Source organism: Budorcas taxicolor, chromosome 2 (assembly GCF_023091745.1).
Source record: "Budorcas taxicolor isolate Tak-1 chromosome 2, Takin1.1, whole genome shotgun sequence".
In the NCBI taxonomy this organism is placed as follows: domain Eukaryota; kingdom Metazoa; phylum Chordata; class Mammalia; order Artiodactyla; family Bovidae; genus Budorcas; species Budorcas taxicolor.
Genome location: NC_068911.1, coordinates 75,321,585 through 75,341,097, shown reverse-complemented (window position 1 = coordinate 75,341,097; position 19,513 = coordinate 75,321,585).

Sequence of the window (19,513 nt, the reverse complement as noted above, 5' to 3'; positions counted from 1 at the left end):
GGTATATGCCCAGTAGTAGGATTACTGGGCTATATGATAACTTTTAAGGAATCTCCTAGTTTTTTAAGGAATCTCCATGCTGCTATCCATAGTGGCTGTGTCAGTTTCCTTTCCCACCAACAGTGCAAGCTGGTTCCCTTTTCTCTACACCCTGTCCAGCATTTATTGTTTGTAGACTTTTTGACAGTGGCATTCTAACCAGTGTGAAATGCTACTTCATTGTTGTTTTGATTTACATTTCTCTAATAATGAGTGATGTTAAACATCTTTCCATGTGTTTATTACCCATCTTTATGTCATCTTTGGAGAAATGTCTGTTTAGTTCTGCCCACTTTTTGATGGGTTATTTGTTTTTCAGATACTGAGCTGCATGACTGCTTGTATATTTTGGAGATTAATCTTTTGTCAGTTGTTTCATTTGCTATTATTCTCTCCCATTCTGAAGGCTATCTTTTTACCTTGCTTAGTTCCCTTTGTTGTGCAAAATTTTTTAAGCTTAATTAGGTCCCATTAAGTTTATTTCCATTAATCTAGGAGGTGGATCACAGAGGATCTTGTGATTTGTGTCAAAGAGTGTTCTACCTGTTTTATCCTCTAAAATTTTTATAGTTTCTGATCTTACAAGTACGTCTTTAATCCATTTTGAGTTTACTTTTGTGGAAGGGGTTAGGAAGTGTTCTAATTTAATTCTTTCACACATAGCTGCCCAATTTTACCAGCACTACCTGTTGAAAAGGCTGTCTTTTCGCCATTGTGTATTTTTGCTCTCTTTGTTAAAAATAAGGTGCCTATAGGTACATGGGTTTATCTCCAGACTTTCTATCTTGTTCCATTGGTCTATATTTCTGTTTTTGTGCCAATCTACACTGTATTGATGACTATAGCTTTGTATTATAGTCTGAAGTCAGGAGGGTTAATTCCTCCAGCTCCATTCTTTTTGCTCAAGATGGCTTTGGCTATCCAAGCTCTTCTGTGTTTCCATACAAACAGTGAAATTATTTATTCTAGTTCTGTGAAAAATACCATTGGTAGTTTGATTGGGATTTCACTGAAGCTATAGATTGCTTTGGGTAATATAGTCATTTTCATAATATTGATTTTTCCAATCCAGGAACATAGTATATCCTCCATCTGTTTGTGTTGTGTTTAAGGTTTTTCATCAATATCTTACAGTTTTCTGCATACGGGTCTTTTGTCTCTTTAGGTAAATTTATTCAGGAAGTATTTTATTCTTTTTGTTGCAATGGTGAGTGAGATTGTTTCCTTAGTTTCTCTTTCTGATTTTTCATTGTTAGTGTACAGGAATGCTAGGGATTTCTGTGTATTAATTTTGTATCATGCAAATTTACTGTATTCATTGATTAGTAGTAATAATTTTCTGGTGGCATCTTTTGAGCTTTCTATGTAAAGAATCAAGTCATCTACAAATACAGAGTTTCACTTCTGTTTTTCCAATCTGGATTTCTTTTATTTCTCTTTCTTCTCTGATTGCTGTGGCTAAGACTTCCAAAACTGTTGAATAATAGTGGTAAGACTGGGCACCCTTGTCTTGTTCCTGATTTTAGAAGAAATGCCCTTAGTTTTTCACCATTGAGAATAATATTTGCTGTGGCTTTGTCATATATGGCCTCTATTATGTTGAGGCATGTATGATCTTTTTAATGTGTTGTTGGATTCTGTTTGCTAGAATTTTGTTGAGGATTCTTGTATCTATATTCATCAGTGAAACTGGTCTGTAATTTTCTTTTTTTGTGGCATCTTTGTCTGGTTTTGGTATTAGAGTGATTGGTGGTTTCATAGAATGAGTTTGGGAGTTTCCCTTCTGCTGCAGTTTTCTGGAAAAGCTTGAGTAGGATAGGTATAAGCTCTCTGAAATTTTGGTAGAATCCACTTGTGAAGACTTCTACCCTGGCTTTTGTTTGTAAGATGAATTTTTTATTAAAATGTTCATTGTGATTGATCTGTTCATATTTTCTATTTCTGCCTGGTTGAGTTTTGGAAGGCTGTGCTTTTCTAAGAGTTTCTCCTTTTCTTCCAAGCTGTTCATTTTATTGGTATATAGTTGCTCATAGTAGCCTCGTATAATCCTTTGTATTTCTGTGCTCTCTTTTGTAACTTCTCCCTTTTCCTAATTTTATTGATTTGAGACTTCTTATCCACCCCCAACCCCCGCCTTTTTTTTTTTTTTTTTTTTTTTTGATGATTCTGGCTAACAGTTTAGAGTATCGTTTTTCTTCTTAACAAAACAACGTTTAGCTTTATTTATCTTTCCTGTAGTTTCTGTCATTCTTTTTCATTTATTTCTGCTATGATCTTAATGATTTCTTTCCTTCTATAACTGTGGAATGTTTTTATTCTTCATTTTCTGGTTGCTTTAGGTATAAGGTTAGGTTGTTTATTTTATGTCTCTTTTGTTTTTTTGAGGTAGGCTTGCATAGCTATAAACTTCCCTCTTGGCACGGCTTTTACTGCATCCTAGGTTTTGAGTTGTCATGTTTTCATTGTCATTTACTTCTAGGCATTTTTTGATTTCTTCAGTAATCTATTAGTTATTCAGAAGTGTATTGTTTAGCCTCCATGTATTTGTGTTATAGTGTTTTTTTCCCCCCATATAGTATATATCTAATCTTATAGCATTGTGGTCAGAAAAGATACTTTAAATGATTTCAATTTTTTAAAAATTTACCAAGGCTTGATTTATGGCTCAAAATGTGATCTATCCTGGAGAATATTTCATGTGCACTTGAGAAAAAAGTGAAACCTACTGTTTTTGGATGAAATTCCCTGTAGGTATCAATTAGGTCCAACTGGTCCAATGTATCATAAAGCTTGTGTCTCCTGATTAATTTTCTGTCTGAATGATCTCTCCATTGGTGTGAGTGGTGTATTAAAGACCCCCACACACACTATGACTGTGTTACTGTCAATTTCCCTTTTAATCAGTTCAGTTCAGTTTAGCCACTCAGTTTTGTCCAACTCTTTGTGACCCCATGAACTGCAGCACACCAGGACTTCCTGTCCATCACCAACTCCTGGAGTCTACAAAACTCATGTCCATTGTGTCGGTGATGCCATCCATCCATCACATCCTCTGTCGTCCCCTTCTTCTCCTGGCCTCAATCTTTCCAAGCATTAGGGTCTTTTCAAATGAGACAGCTCTTCGCATCACGTGGCCAAAGTATTGGAGTTTCAGCTTCAACATCAGTCCTTCCAATGAACACCTAGGACTGATCTCCTTTAGGATGGACTGGTTGGATCTCCTTGCAATCTAAGGGACTCTCAGAGTCTTCTCAAACACCACAGTTCAAAAGCATCAATTCTTCAGCACTCAGCTTTCTCAATAGTCCAACTCTCACATTCATAGATGACTACTGGAAAAACCATAGCCTTGACTAGACAGATCTTTGTTGGCAAAATAATGTCTCTGGTTTTGAATATGCTGTCTAGGTTGGTCATAACTTTCCTTCCAAGGAGTAAGTGTCTTTTAATTTCATGGCTGCAGTCACCATATGCAGTGAATTTGGAGCCCCCAAAATATAGTCTGTCAATGTTTCCATGGTTTCTCCACCTATTTGCCATGAAGTGATGGGACCAGATGCCATGATCTTAGTTTTCTGAATGTTGAGGTTTAGGCCAACTTTCTCACTCTCCTGTTTCACTTTCGTCAAGAGGCTGTTTAGTTCTTCTTCACTTTCTGCCATAAGAGTGGTGTAATCTGCATATCTGAGGTTATTGATATTTCTCCCGGCAATCTTGATTCCAGATTGGGCTTCATCCACCGCACCATTTCTCATGATGTACTCTGCATAGAAGTTAAACAAGCAGGGTGACAATATACAGCCTTGGCATACTCCTTTTCCTATTTGGAACCAGTCTGTTGTTCCATGTCCAGTTCTAACTGTTGCTTCCTGACCTGCATACAGATTTCTCAAGAAGCAGGTTAGGTGGTCTGGTATTCCCAGCTCTTTCAGAATTTTACACAGTTTATTGCGATCCACACATCAAAGGCTTTCGAAACTCAATAAACAGAAATAGATGTTTCTCTGGAACTCTGTCTTTTTTTTTTTTATGATTCAGCAGATGTTGGCAATTTGATCTCTGTTTCCTCTGCCTTTTCTAAAACCAGCTTGAACATCTGGAAGTTCACAGTTCACATGTTGCTGAAGCCTGGCTTGGAGAATTTTGAGCATTACTTTACTAGCATGTGAGATGAGTGCAATTGTACGGTAGTATAAGCATTCTTTGGCATTGCCTTTCTTTGGTATTGAAATGAAAACTGACCTTTTCTAGTCCTGTGGCCACTGCTGAGCTTTCCAAATTTGCTGGCATATTCAGTGCAGCACTTTCACAGCATCATCTTTTAGGATTTGAAATAGCTCAGCTGGAATTCTATCACCTCCACTAGCTTTGTTTGTAGTGATGCTTCCTAAGGCCCACTTGACTTCACATTCCAGGATGTCTGGCTCTAGGTGAGTGATCACACCATCGTGATTATCTTGGTTGTGAAGATCTTTTTTGGACAATTCTTCTGTGTATTCTTGCCACCTCTTCTTAATATCTTCTGCTTCTGTTAGGTCCATACCATTTCTGTCCTTTATCGAGCCCATCTTTGCATGAAATATTCCCTTGGTATCTCTAATTTTCTTGAAGAGATCTCTAGTCTTTCCCATTCTGTTGTTTTCCTCTATTTTTTTGCACTGATCACTGAGGAAGGCTTTCTTATCTCTTCTTGCTATTCTTTGGAACTCTGCATTCAAATGGGTATATCTTTCCTTTTCTCCTTTGCTTTTCGCTTCTCTTCTTTTCACAGCTATTTGTAAGGCCTCCTCAGACAACCGTTTTGCTTTTTTGCATTTATTTTTCTTGGGGATGGTCTTAATCCCTGTCCTCTGTACAATGGCATGAACCCTATTCCATAGTTCATCAGTCACTCTGTCTATCAGATCTAGGCCCTTAAATCTATTTCTCACATTCACTGTATAATCATAAGGGATTTGATTTAGGTCATACCTGAATGGTCTAGAGGTTTTCCCTACTTTCTTCAATTTAAGTCTGAATTTGGCAATAAGGATTTCATGATCTGAGCCACAGTCAGCTCCTGGTCTTGTTTTTGTTGACTGTATAGAGCTTCTCCATCTTTGGCTGCAAAGAATATAATCAATCTGATTTCGTTGTTGGCCATCTGGTGATGTCCATGTGTAGGGTCTTCTCTTGAGTTGTTGGAAGAGGGCGTTTGCTATGACCAGTGCGTTTTCTTGGCAAAACTCTATTAGTCTTCGTCCTGCTTCATTCTGTGCTCGAAGGCCAAAATTGCCTGTTACTCCAGGTGTTTCTTGACTTCCTACTTTTGCATTCCAGTCCCCTATAATGAAAAGGACATCTCTTTTGAGTGGTAGTTCTCTAAGGTCTTGTAGATCTTCATAGAACCATTCGATTTCAGCTTCTTCAGCATTACTGGTTGGGGCATAAACTTGAATTACCATGATATTGAATGGTTTGCCTTGGAAACGAACAGAAATCATTCTGTCGTTTTTGAGATTCCATCCAAGGACTGCATTTCAGACTCTTTTGTTGACTATGAGGCTACTCCATTTCTTCTAAGGGATTCCTGCCCATAGTAGTAATTCCTGCCCATCTGAGTTAAATTCACCCATTCCAGTCCATTTTACTTCGCTGATTTCTAAAATGTTGACGTTCACGCTTGCCACCTCCTGTTTGACCACTTTCATGTGGTCAAAATCAATTTGCCTTGATTCATGGACCTAACATTCTAGGTTCCTGTGCAATATTGCTCTATATAGCATTGGACCTTGCTTCTATCACCAGTCCCATCCACAGGTGGGTGTTGTTTTTGCTTTGACTCCATCCTTTCATTTTTTCTGGAGTTATTTCTCCACTGATCTCCAGTAGCATATTGGGGACCTACCAACCTCGGGAGTTCATCTTTCAGTGTCCTATCTTTTTGGCTTTTCATACTGTTCATGGGGTTCTCAAGACAGGAATACTGAAGTGGTTTGCCATTCTCTTCTCCAGTGGACCACATTTTGTCAGAACTCTCCACCATGACCCATCCATCTTGGGTGGCCCCACACAGCATGGCTGTTTCATTGAGCTAGACAAGGCTGAGGTTCATGTGATCAGATTGGCTAGTTTTCTGTGATTGTGGTTTCAGTCGATCTGCCCTCTGATGCCCTCCCTCAGTGCCTACCGTCTTACCGGGTTTCTCTTGCTCTGGACGTGGGGTGTCTCTTCATGGCTGCTCCAGCAAAGCTGGCTCTGGCCAGTGGCTGCGTGGGTGCTGGCGCAGCAGCTATGCTTATGCGCTGGAGTGGCTGAGATTAGATACCCTATGTCCAAGGTCAGGAGCTGCAGCCAAGAGGATATACCCCACATCCAAGGTCAGGAGCAGTGGCTGTGAGGAGATCCCCTTTAATAGTTGTTAGCAATTGCTATATGTATGGAGGCACTACTGTGTTGGGTGCATATCTATTTTTAATTGTTATATTTTCTTTTTGGTTGATCCCATGATCATTATTTAGTGTCCTTCTTTCTCTCTTGTAACTATCTTTATTTTAAAGTCTATTTTATCTGGTATGACTACTGCTACTCCTGCTTTCTTTTGATTTCCATTTGCATGGAATATCTTTTTCCAGACCTTCACTTTCAGTCTGTGTGTGTCCCTGAGGTCTGAGGTGTGTCTCCTGTAGACAGCATATATAGGGGACTTGTTTTTGTATCCACTCAGCCCCTCTGTGTCTTTTGGTTGGAGCAGTTAGCTCATTTACAGATAAGGTAATTATTGATAAGTATGATCCTGTTACCTTTTACTTTATTGTTTGAGCTAAGTTTTACAGGCCTTTTAGTTCTGTGTGTCCTGTCTGGAGAAGTTCCTTCAGCATTTGTTGAAGAGCTGGTTTGGTGGTGCTGAATTCTCTTACCTTTTGCTTGTCTGTAAAGCTTTTGACTTCTCCTTTGAATCTGAATGAGAACCTTAATGGATAGCATAATCTTGGCTGTGGACTTTTCTCTTTTATCACTTTAAGTATATCCTGCCATTCCCTTCTCTCCTGCAGAGTTTCTGTTGAAAGATCAGATGTTAGCCTTATGGGGATCCCCTTGTATATTATTCGTTGCCTTTCCCTTGCTGCTTTTAATATTTGTTCTTTGTGTTTAATTTTTATTGGTTTGAATAATATGTGCTTTAATGTGTTTCTCCTTGGATTTATCCTGTATGAGACTCTCTTGATCTCGTGGACTTTGGTAGCTGTTTGCTTTCCCATTTTAGGGACTGTTATCTCCTCAAATATTTTATCATACCCTTTCTTTTTGTCTTCTTCTGGGGCAAATGAGTAAAATGTTGGGGCACTTAATGTTGTCCCAAAGGTCTCTGAGGCCATCTTCATTTCTTTTTCTTCTTTTTTCTTTATTCCACTCTGCTTCAATTATTTCCATCACTCTATCTTTCAGTCACTTATCCATTCTTCTGCATCAGTTACCCTACTGTTTATTCCCTCCAGTGTATTTTTAATCTCAGTTATTTCATTGTTGATTGTATATTCTTTAATTTTTCTAGGTCCCTGTTAAACATTTCTTGCATCTTCTCATTCTGTGCCTCTAGTCTATTTATCCATGCCTCTATTTTGTTTTCAAGATTTTGGATCATCTTTACTATTATTACTCTGAATTCTCTTTCAGTTACACAACTATTTCCTTCTCATTTGTCTGGTCTTGTGGGGTTTTACCATGTTCCTTCATCTGTTGCATATTTCTCTGTCTTTTCATTTTGTTTAATTTACTGACTTTGGGGTCACCTTTCTGTAGGCAGAAGGTCATAGTTCCTCTTAGTTGTGGAGTCTGCCTACCATGGGTGGGGTTAGACCAGTGCCTTGTGAAGACTTCCTGGCTGACGGGGGAGGGTACTTGTGCCTGTGTTGTGGTGGATGGAGCTGAATCTAGTCTCTCGGGAGGGCAGTGCTGTGTCTAGTAGTGTGTTTTGGGGTATCTATGGGTTCGGTATGGCTTTGAGGTGCCTGCCTGTTAATGTGCAGGGTTGTGCTCCTGTTTTGTGAAGGATTGGTGTGGGGTGTCTTGCACTGGTAATATTAGTGATAAAGATCTGTCTGCCAGTGCAGGAGACGTAAGAGTTGTGGCTTTGATCCCTGGGTGGGGAAAAGCCCTTGGAGAAGGAAATGGCAAACACTCCAGTATTCATGCCTGGAGAATCCCATTTACAGAGGAGCCTGACAGACTATAGTCCATGGGGTCACAAAGAGTCGGACATGACTGAAGCAATCTTGCATGCAAGCACGCATGCGTGTCCTGCACTGTAGCTTGCTGGCTCTTGAGTAGAGCTTGGTCTCAGTATTAAGATGAAGTCCGTTGGGCATGTTCACATCTGTTAATGTTCGGTGGGGTCGGAAGTTCTCTAATGGTCCAAAGTCCTGGAGCTGAGTCTCCTGCCTCTGGGGTTCAGGCCTGACTTCTTACAGTAGCACCAAGACTTCCCATAGATGGAGGAGCCTGGCAGGCCACAGTCCATGGGGTCGCAAAGAGTTGGACATGATTGAGCCACTGAGCACACACACGGAAAAGCAGGTTATAAAAATAGAAATTAAAGAAATAATAAAGAACCATATTAGGACAATATGAGAATAAAAGGGGGAAAAAATAGGGCATGAGAAATATATAGAGAAGGATAGTGAGAGGAAAGACCTAGTGATTCCTCCATCTTCCTGCTCCTGTCAATCTGTGTACTCGGAAAGTCTTGCAATGTACCTAGGAAGGTCTTTGGGCCTGTTGTGGGCACAGTGGAGTCAGTTCAGACTGAGATCGTCCCTAGTCCCAGTTTGTACTTGCTCTTGCAGGCTGCTGTTTTCCATAAAGGGCGCAGTCTCAGGTTATTTAAACTGTGCACATGTAACCCTTTCCTGTGCTCGTGCTTTTGCTTTGGTTTTGGTCCTACCTCTGCTTGTAGAGCTCCCTCCGGTATCTGATCTCTGCCCTGTCACGGGGGAGGGAAAGTGGCTGCTTATTCAGTCTCACTTGCTCAGTTGCACTGTGGAGAGGAAGGGATACTGCAAATGCCCGCAGGGTGCGTGTGGAGTGCTGACCACGGCTGGGCCACATAGGGGTTCCCACAGCCTGAAGCAGGTTGTGCACGCCCCCAGAGGAGTTGAACCCGGATTGTGACACCTTTGGCAGAGCTGAGCTGCTCAGGATCCCAGGAAGATGTGGGTAGCCATTCGCAGCCACTCACAGATTGGTGGAATTTGCCGTTTCTGGTACGGTAGACTGCAGCTGAATTGCCCCGCTTCGATATTTTCTAGGGCGTGGTCCTTTGTCCTGTGAATGCCTGGAGTTAGCACAAAGAGTTAGAGCCTTCCAGCAGGAATACTCTTGTTTCTCTGGTGGTCCCAGGGTTTTTCCTGTTCTGTCTCTGCTGTGTTACTTTAGCCCCCTTAGAGTATCTTCACAGCAGTTAGCCTCAGTCCTCTCCCTGAGGACTGGGCCCCAAAGCCCGAGTCTCCGCACCCAGCCCTCACTTACTGCAGGTGAACACAAGCCTGTGAGCCCCTTCTTAGCTGGGAATTGCTGTTTGGCCTGATCTCTGCAGTGAATTTTCTCTGTTTTGCCTTGTTGAGCTGCCTTCTGAGGATCCAAAGTTCCCCCCTTACCTCACCTGTGACAGGGTTTCCTATTGTATGGAAACTTCTCCTTCAGGACTCCCTCCCTGGGACAGGAGTACCCATCGTGAAACCCTTTGTCTCCATTTTCATCTTTTGCTGTACCTCATTCTGAGGAGATTAATTTGCCTTTCTGGATGTCTGGGTCCTCTGCCAGTGTTCAGTGGGAATTATTCCACACACAGATGATTTTTTGATGTTTTTGTAGGGGAGAAGGTGGTCTCTCAGTCTTATTCCTTCACCGTCTTGAAGCCACCTCTTGACCTTTGGCATTCTTTGTGACACTTCGCATTCTCACCTCTATTATCCTTCCCTGATAAGATATGCAATTTGCTCTGGGCAAGAACATCCACTCTAGTCCAGTTAGATCTTTTCATTTGCTCTTTCTCCAACCTGCCTTGTTCTCTCATGTAGGTTAGAGCCAGACCATACTTAGGGCTGGGCCTTTGATTACATTTTCCCTTCCAGTAGGATTGTCCTCTTCTTCTGGTATAACCTTTAAAGCTGAGCCTACATTCTACCTCATCTAAGAAGCTTTTGTTTATCTTCAGCAGTCAATGACTTTAACCTTTCTTAAATAGCAAGGGACATAAAATAAATTCTTGTGGGGGGAGGTAAGTCAAAATATGCAGGTTGCAGTCTTGCATCTGTTATGTATTTGCTGTGGCCAATAGCATAGGCTGACTAAAAGCTTAGTTTCTTCATCTGTAAGATGAAGCTATTCATACCTCCCTGAGCTACCCGCTGCAGTTGTTGTAAGTGATAAATATAGCATATATAAAAACATTTTGTAAAATTTTAAAAAATTTATCACAAACAAATCAACTTGTTAGTTGTATTGTTTTTGTATGTTGCTTTCTTGTGCTGCTACTGAACTCAGTGCTGTCATTTAAATTTCCATGTGCTTATTTGGAATACTTAATTAGGCATTGAATTCTCTAGGGGACAAGGAATATTGATAGTGATATGATCAAAGGCCAAAAAGAGCCAACTCCGAATTATCTTAGAACTAATTATCTTAGATACATAATTGGCTCATACTGCCCTTTAAAGTGTGAATCCATAGCAAGGGAGCTTATACTCTTATCTTGACCACATAGAGAGAGTAAATTGAAGGTACCTGATGGGAACACTCTATCAGGTGAAAGAGGGTCAACAAGAGAGTGAACAAAGATGGGTAGCCTGTCTCAACTTACTGAAATCTACTTCATGTAATCACAGACTTACTGGAAAACAGGAAGTAGGAGACAGGCAGTAGAGCTTGGGCTTATCATGTTTTCTTTAAAGTATAATTTGCATAAAATAAAATACAATTAGGTTGAGTCTTGACAAATGTATTTCCTGTGTAACCGCCATCTTGATCAAGATGTGGAACATCTCTATTTCCCCAGTGTCCTTTCCTGCTAAATTCCTTCTACCCCCAGAGACAACTGCTGTTCTGACTTCTATCACCATATTTTAGTTTTGTCTGCTCAAAAACTTTCACATAAGTGAAGCCATAAAGTATGTAGTGTTTTTCTCTTGGGTTCTTCCACTCAACACAGTGTTTTGTTTTTAGATTCAACCATTTTGTTGTATGTATACGTAGTTCATAACAATTTCATTGTCAAGTAATACTCCATTGTATAAATACGTCTTTATTTTTCACTCTCCTATTGATGGACATTTGAGTTGTTTCTGAGTTTTAACTATTATGAAAAAGGTGCTATGAACATTCTTATATAGGTCTTTTTCATTACATTTGAGATTTTCAGCAGACTGGATAAAACACAAAATCCAATGATATGCTATTTATAAGAGACATATTTTAAGATAATAATGCAGGTGGATTGAAAATAAAAGAATGACAAAAGGTATAGCATGTAAACACTTAGCAAAGAAAGATGAAATGTCGATATTAATATCAAATAAAGTAGACTTCAAGACAAGGAGTATTAATACAGATAAAAATGGTAATTTCATTGGAATAAAAGGTCAGATTTGTAATAAGACATAACAGTCTTAAATGTTCATGACAAAATCATGACAAAATGTGTATGACAAACACCCCAAAACAGAAGAAGAAAAAATTGACAGAATTAAAGTGAGAAATACACAAATAGGTGCACAATTATTTTTAGAGATTTTAACAATCTTCTTTCAGTAGTTGATAAAACCAGTACAAAAGAAAATCTGTAAGGATATAGGAGATGAATAGTATTCTCAGTTATCAAACATGAGACTCTAATTTACTTATAGAATATTCTATATTCTGACCTTTTATTCCAAAAAACTTTCTTTTTTTTAAATTTATTTATTTTAATTGGAGGCTAATTGATTAAAAATATTGTAGTGGTTTTTGCCATACATTGACATGAATCAGCCATGGGTGTACATGTGTTCCCCATCCTGAACCCCCCTTCCACCTCCCTCCTCATCCCATCCCTCTGGGTTATCCCAGTGCAACCAGCCCTGAGCACCCTGAATCATGCATCAAACCTGGACTGGTGATCTGTTTCACATATCATAATATACATGTTTCAATGCTATTCTCTCAAATCATCCCACCCTCACCTTCTCCCACAGAGTCCAAAAGACTGTGCTATACATCTGTGTCTCTTTTGCTGTCTCACATATAGGGTTATTGTTACCATCTTTATAAGTTCCATATATATGTATTAGTATACTGTATTGGTGTTTTTCTTTCTGAGTTACTTCACTCTGTATAACAGGCTCCAGTTTCATCCACCTCATTAGAACTGATTCAAATGTATCCTTTTTAATGGCTGAGTAATATTCCACTGTGTATATATACCACAGCTTTCTTATCCATTCATCTGCTGATGGACATCTAGGTTGCTTCCATGTCCTGCTTATTATAAACAGCCAATACACATTCTTTTTAAGTGTATATAGAGCATTGGCTCAGAGGTTAAAGCATCTGCCTCCAATGTGGGAAACCTGGCTTCAGTCCCTGGGTTGAGAAGATCCCCTAGAGAAGGAAATGGTAACCCACTCCAATATTCTTGCCTGGAGAATCCCATGGACAGAGAAGCCTGGTAGGCTACAGTCCACAGGGTTGAAGAGTCGGCGACTGAGCGACTTCACTCTCTCTTTCAGAGCATTCACCAAAAATTATATGCTGGGTCATAAAGTAAGTGTCAATCTATTTGGTTATTTGGCTACAATGGAATTAAATTAGAAACCAATAACAATAAATTATATAGAAAAAGTCCTTTTTTTTGAAAAATTAAGCAACACTTAAATCAATCTATGAATAAAAGAAATCATAAGAAAAAGTAGAAAGTGTTCTATACTGAATGACAGACAACTACAACATGATAACAGTCTGAGTTTTCTCACACTGGTCAGAATGGCCATCATCAAAAAATCTACAGACTATAAATGCTGGAGTGGGTGTGAAGAAAAGGGAACCTTCTTACAGTGTTGGTAGGAATGTAAATTGATACAGACACTATGAAAGACAATGTGGAGACCCCTTAAAAACTAGGAATAAAGCTACCATATGTCCCAACAACTGCATATACTTTGAGGAAAGCATAATTGAAAAAGACACATGTACCCCAGTGTTCACCGAAGCACTATTTACAATTGCTCAGACATTGAAGCAGCCTAAATGTCCAACAGATGAATGGATAAAGGAACCATGGTATATATATGCAATGGAACAATGCTGCTGCTGCTGCTAAGTCACTTCAGTCGTGTCTGACTCTGTGTGACCCCATAGATGGCAGCCCACCAGGCTCCCCCATTCCTGGGATTCTCCAGGCAGGAACACTGGAGTGGGTTGCCATTTCCTTCTCCAGTGCATGAAAGTGAAAAGTGAAAGTGAAGTCGCTCAGTCATGTCTGACTCTTCGTGACCCCACGGACTGCAGCCTACTAGGCTCCTCTGTCCATGGGATTTTCCAGGCAAGAGTACTGAGTGGGGTGCCATCACCTTCTCCAGTAATGGAACACTACTCAGCCATAAAAAGGACTGCATTTGAGTCAGTTCTAATGAGGTAGATGAACCTAGAGCCTATTATACAGAGTGAAGTAAGTTAGAAAGAAAGAAACAAATATTGTATTTTAATGCATAATATATGGAATCTAGAAAGATGGTGCTGATGATCCTATTTGCAGGGTAACAGTGGAGACACAGACATAGAGACAGACTTGTGGACATGGCAGGGGAGGAAGGAGAGAGTGGGGTAATGGAGAGAGTAGCATGGAAGCGTACACACCGCCATATATAGAATAACCAGTGACAATTGGCTCTATGACTCAGCGAGCTCAAACCAGGCCACTGTGACAACTACAGGAGTGAAGTGGAGTAGGAGGTTCAAGAGGGAGGGGACATATGTATACCTATGGTTGATTCATGTTTGATCTATGGCAGAAACCAACACAATATTGTAAAGCAATTACTCTTCAATTAAAAATAAATTAATTAAAACTACAAAAAAAAGAAGCCTGTGTGTTTATGGCTTTTAATTACAATGTTTTCTCAAGAGCTGATTAATCAAGTTAACATTACATTTTCTTCAGAAGAACTTGGGCAAGAGAATAGGCAGAAAAGCAGTGTCAACTGAAAAAGTGATGCCCAACATGACACAGTTGCAAGTTAGATTTTATTGGGGGCAAAATGAGGACTGCAGCCCTGGAGAAAGCACCTCCAATAGTTTTGAGAAACTGCTTCAAAGAGAAAATTGGGAAAGGTCAATATATGTAGTTTTCTGAGTTAAATTCACCCATTCCAGTCCATTTTAGTTCGCTGATTCCTAGCATGTCAATGTTCACTCTTGCCATCTCCTGTTTGACCACTTCCAATTTGCTTGATTCATGGACCTAACATTCCAGGTTCCTATGCAATATTGCTATTTACAGCATCAGAGCTTGCTTCTATCACCAGTCACATCCACAACTGGGTATTGTTTTCACTTTGGCTCCATCCTTTCATTCTTTCTGGAGTTATTTCTCCACTGATCTCCAGTAGCATATTGGGCACCTACTGACCTGGGGAGTTCCTCTTTCAGTATCCTATCTTTTTGCCTTTTCATACCGTTCATGGTGTTCTCGAGGCAAGAATACTGAAGTGGTTTGCCATTCTTTTCTCCAGTGGACCACATATGTCAGACCATTATATCTACTACTGCAGGCAGGAAAACCTTAGAAGAAATGAGTAGCTATCATGGTCAACAAAAGAGTCTGAAATGCAGTACTTGGATGCAATCTCAAAAACGACAGAATGATCTCTGTTCGTCTCCAAGGCAAACCATTCAATATCACAGTAATCCAAGTCTATGCCGCAACCAGTAATGATGAAGAAGCTGAAGTCGAATGGTTCCATGAAGCCCTACAAGACCTTTTAGAACTAACACCCAAAAAAGATGTCTTTTTCATTATAGGGGACTGGAATGCAAAAGTAGGAAGTCAAGAAACACCTGGAGTAACAGGCAAATTTGGCCTTCGAATGCGGAATGAAGCAGGGAAAAGACCAATAGAATTTAGCCAAGAAAATGCACTGGTCATAGCAAACACCCTCTTCCAACAACACGAGAAGACTCTACACATGGACATCACCAGATGGTCAACACTGAAATCAGATTGATTATATTCTTTGCAGCCAAAGATGGAGAAGCTCTATACATTCAGCAAAAACAAGACCAGGAGCTGACTATGGCTCAAATCATGAACTCCTTATTGCCAAATTCAGACTTAAATTGAAGAAAGTAGGGAAAACTGCTAGACCATTCAGGTATGACCTAAATCAAATCCTTTATGATTATACAGTGGAAGTGAGAAATAGATTTAAGGGACTAGATCTGATAGACAGAGTGCCTGATGAACTATGGATGGAAGTTCGTGACATTGTACAGGAGACAGAGATCAAGACCATCCCCATGGAAAAGAAATGCAAAAAAGTGAAATGGCTGTCTGGGGAGGCCTTACAAATAGCTGTGAAAAGAAGAGAAGTGAAAGGCAAAGGAGAAAAGGAAAGATATAAGCATCTGAATGCAGAGTTCCAAAGAACAGCAAGAAGAGATAAGAAAGCCTTCCTCAGTGATCAATGCAAAGAAATAGAGAAAAAGAACAGAATGAGAAACAAAGATATCTCTTCAAGAAAATTAGGTATACCAAAGGAACATTTTATGCAAAGATGGGCTCGATAAAAGACAGAAATGGTATGGACCTAACAGAAGCAAAAGATATTAAGAAGAGATGGTAAGAATACACAGAAGAACTGTACAAAAAAGATCTTCACAACCAAGATAGTCATGATGGTATGATCACTCACCTAAGAGCCAGACATCCTGGAATGTGAAGTCAAGTGGGCCTTAGGAAGCATCACTATGAACAAAGCTAGTGGAGGTGATGGAATTCCAGTTGAACTATTTCAAATCCTGAAAGATGATGCTGGGAAAGTGCTGCACTCAATATGCCAGCAAATTTGGAAAGCTCAGCAGTGGCCACAGGACTGGAAAAGGTCAGTGTTCATTCCAATCCCAAAGAAAGGCAATGCCAAAGAATGCTCAAACTACCGAACAATTGCACTCATCTCACACTCTAGTAAAGTCATGCTCAAAATTCTCCAAGACAGGGTTCAGCAATATGTGAACCGTGAACTTCTAGATGTTCAAGCTGGTTTTAGAAAAGGCAGAGGAACCAGAGATCAAATTGCCAATATCCACTGGATCATGGAAAAAGCAAGAGAGTTCCAGAAAAACATCTATTTCTGCTTTAGTGACTATGCTAAAGCCTTTGACTGTGTGGATCACAATAAACTGTGGAAAATTCTGAAACAAATAGGAATATCAGAGCACCCGACCTGCCTCTTGAGAAACCTATATGCAGGTCAGGAAACAACAGTTAGAACTGGACATGGAACAACACACTGGTTCCAGATAGGAAAAGAAATACGTCAAGGCTGCTTTTTTAACTTGTATGCAGAGTACATCATGAGAAATGCTGGGCTGGAAGAAGCATAAGCTGGGATCAAGATTGCCAGAAGAAATATCAATAACCTCAGATATGCAGATGACACCACCCTTATGGCAGAAAGTGAAGAGGAACTAAGAAACCTCTTGATGAAAGTGAAAGAGGAGAATGTTGAGCATAAAGCTCAACATTCAGAAAAGGAAGATCATGGCATCTGGTCCCATCTCTTCATGGGATATAGATGGGGAAACAGTGGCTGACTTTATTTTGGGGGGCTTCTAAATCACTGCAGATGATGACTGCAGCCATGAAATGAAAAGATGCTTACTCCTTGGAAGGAAAGTTATGACCAACCTAGGTAGTGGTCATGTATGGATGTGAGAGTTGGACTGTGAAGAAAGCTGAGCGCCAAAAAATTCATGCTTTTGAACTGTGGTGTTGGAGAAGACTCTTGAGAGTCCCTTGGACTGCAAGGAGATCCAACCAGTCCATTCTGAAGGAGATCAGCCCTGGGATTTCTTTGGAAGGAATGATGTTAAAGCTGAAACTCCAGTCCTTTGGCCACCTCATGGGAAGAGTTGACTCATTGGAAAAGGCTCTGATGCTGGGAGGGATTGGGGGCAGGAGAAGAAGGGACGATAGAGGATGTGATGGCTGGATGACATCGTTGACTCGATGGACGTGAGTCTGAGTGAGCTCCGGGAGTTGGCGATGGACAGGGAGGCCTAGCGTGCTGTGATTCATGGGGTCGGAAAGAGTGGGACACGACTGAGCAACTGAACTGAACTGAACTGAATATATGCAGTTTTGGTGAAGGAGGAGTTCACACCATCAACACTTCTTTTACAAAAGGTTTTCTGCTATTCAGAGGAGCTGATGTCAAGGAGGAGATGTGAGGATTGGGATCATGATATCAGTTCCTGAAAATATCTATCTAAAGACCTATTCCGCCAGTTTTCCTGGAGCACAAAGTGCCTCATTCCCCACCCTGAAAGCCCCTCAGGGCTTTTTGAAGGTCAACAGCTATAGCAGCATAGGATTCAATCTCCCAAGTGGCATGTGGCAAAATGTACTCAGCAAGTGACAATTTGTAGTTACCAGCAGACTACAGGGTTAGAATTGTAAGGATCATGCTTACTATTAGCTAATGGTTTTATTTTACTACAGTTCTTATTGAGTCACTGTATCTTGTTTGAACTAAAAGGTACTATCCTTTCAATGTTAATAAACAGAATGCTAAGTAAATGTTTTGGCAATTTTACCTTGATAAATCCCATACAGGGGTGTATATGGTGCTTCTCTTTCTATACAATGAAACACTGACGGAAATAGTCTGGATAGTGTTAATATTAACAGAGCTTATAACTAAAGAGTAAGTTAGATGGTGATTAAAGTGTTGAATAGACAACCAAGGAAAGTTGTGAAATCTCTGTCCCGAGATCTGAGACAAAGCCATCTGTCTCTGATTTTAGTTCAATCCTTAATGAATAGAAGTAGTCTGACTAAATGATCTCTTTGGAGGCCCCCTTCCAAACACAAAACCTATGATTTTAATTAGCATTGGGAAATGGCAACCCACTCCAGTGTTCTTGCCTGGAGAATCCCAGGGACAGGGAAGCCTAGTGGGCTGGCGTCTCTGGGGTCGCATAGAGTCGGACATGACTGAAGCGACTTAGCAGCAGCAGCATAGTGCCAATACAAGGGGAAATTTTTTTCTCAGTGCCATAAAGAAAGTAGAGGTTTAATTCTGAATATAAATCATGTCTTCTAATTTACAAATTCTTTTATTTGGATGAACATTTTCTTTGTATTAATAGAACTCAAACCATTCTCTCTCTCTCTCTCTCTCTCTGTATTTTTTTTTTTTTTACGAGAAACCAAAAGAAATTTCAGTTTGCAATTTGTGATCAAGATTTGAACTTTTTTAAAAAGTGTGAGTCATTTCTTGCCCTTTGATAATTTCCAAGTGATGAGGCTGCTTTTACAGATCAGTTCTTGCTTTTAATGATTTCATTATATTTTGTCTGATTGGAAGTGAGAAAAGCAAATGGGAAATGTCATTCATGAATATGAGCCTGGAAATGAATATGTAGAAGGCAAATGGTCACTTTACTGGGGGAGGTGGTATGTTTTCCTCCCTTTGCCCTTTTCCCTTCTCAGACCTGCTGTCCTTCCTGCTTTAGTTTTCAGGTGAAACTGCTACAGTAGTATGGCGGGATGGAAATCATGTGACCTGTCATGTGTGGGCTTGCACATCTATGTGCATGGATAGAGAACTCTTTAAAATGTAACCATCTTAACGATAACCCTGTATGCGAGACAGCAAAAGAGACACAGATGTATAGAACAGTCTTTTGGACTCTGCGGGAGAGGGAGAGGGTGGGATGATTTGGGAGAATGGCATTGAAACATGTGTAATATCATATAAGAAACGAATCGCCAGTCCAGGTTCGATGCAGGATACAGGATGCTTGGGGCTGGTGCACTGGGATGACCCAGAGAGAGGGTACGGGGAGGAAGATGGGAGGGGTTTCAGGATGGGGAACACGTGTACACCCGTGGCAGATTCATGTTGATGTATAGCAAAACCAATACAATATTGTAAAGTAATTAGCCTCCAATTAAAATAAATAAATTTAAATTTAAAAAATAAAATCTAACCATCTTATGAGTTCTAACCATACTTTTATAAATCACATACATGGAATTATATAGGGAAACTTTCAAATATAGAATGCAAGAGGTCATTTCATTTAAAAAACTCTTTCTCCATTCATTTCTACTGGCAAATTATGTTTTAATAATATTAAGAAAAAGGATAAACAATGTTATAATGCTTTAAAGTTCTAAAAATGGTTTACTGTAAATAATCAGAATTCATCCCAACAGCGACATTATGATTTTGGTCAG